Source organism: Crocodylus porosus, unplaced genomic scaffold, assembly GCF_001723895.1.
Source record: "Crocodylus porosus isolate Cpor-Errol unplaced genomic scaffold, CroPor_comp1, whole genome shotgun sequence".
NCBI lineage: Eukaryota > Metazoa > Chordata > Crocodylia > Crocodylidae > Crocodylus > Crocodylus porosus.
The window spans coordinates 10,989,663-10,990,733 of record NW_017728913.1 but is presented as its reverse complement, the minus strand read 5'-3'; positions in this window follow the sequence as shown (position 1 = coordinate 10,990,733).

Here is a 1,071-nt window from a genome sequence, read left to right as displayed (position 1 = left end):
CTTTTCCACTTTTCTTTTCTATTGCTGATTAGTAGTGAGCTGGATGCTTCCACAAACAAGAAACATAACACCAGCACCACAGGCTTCCAGTGCCAATTGTGAAAGACACTCCTGACATCTCCCATTTGGTGACACCCTAGACCAGGGTGCTACCAGGAGTGGCAACTACCAGCTTGTTCCACTGCATAATGCACTGGGGGCCATGCTTCTTTTTGGCAGGTGTGCAACAAATTAGCCGCACCCCCTCAAGTGCCACTCTGATCCTGTCCCTTTCCCTTGCCTGAGAGGGTACTCTGTTCTCTGCTCCCAATCTGATCTACTGCCCTGCTTTCTGGTCCCTGCCTCATCTGCTGCCTTGCTTTCTCTTCCATCTAGTGTTCTGCTCCCTGCTGATCTGCTGCTGGGTTCCCTGTTCTCTCCTGGGTCTGCTGCATGCACAGGCTGCCTATGCCCTCGGCGGGTGGCAGCATGCTGCAGGTTGGCCACGCCCCATTATAAACTAGGGAGCTTGTGTTTCCATGAGCAGGTGAAAGGAGAGCCAAGGGCGGGAGGAGAAGGTAACCCCGTACAGCACCCTCCTGTCCACGAGGAGCGGCGGTGCCCGTGCAGGCACTAGAGTGCCTGCTTGCCCCTGGCAGGGCCCGTTCTGCTGCCCTCTCCTTTCCCTTTCTCCAGCTCTGCTGCGGTCACCACGACCCGCACACCACCGCCACCCTGTCCCCTTCAAAGACCCCCGGGGGAAGGGACGGAGTGAAGCGCTGAGCCACTGTGGCTGTCTCCAGGCTGCTCTCCTGCGCTGCGTCTCGTGGCGACTCCCCCCCCCGCCAATCACAGAGGCAACCCAGTGCCGTAGCAGCTCTCACAGCCCAAACCCCGCCCACTGCTTCTACTGTGCCTGTGCTCCTCTCAGCGAGGGTGGGGCTCCGCTTCCTTCGTCACCGCCCCTTTGTCCCAGCCTGAACCAACCCCGCCGGCGGCGCTTCCCCCCCTTTCCTGACGTAATCGACCCGCGCCCCGGCCGGGGGTGTGGCCTGTTGCCTTAGTGACCAACTGTCATCTCCGTGCGCCGCA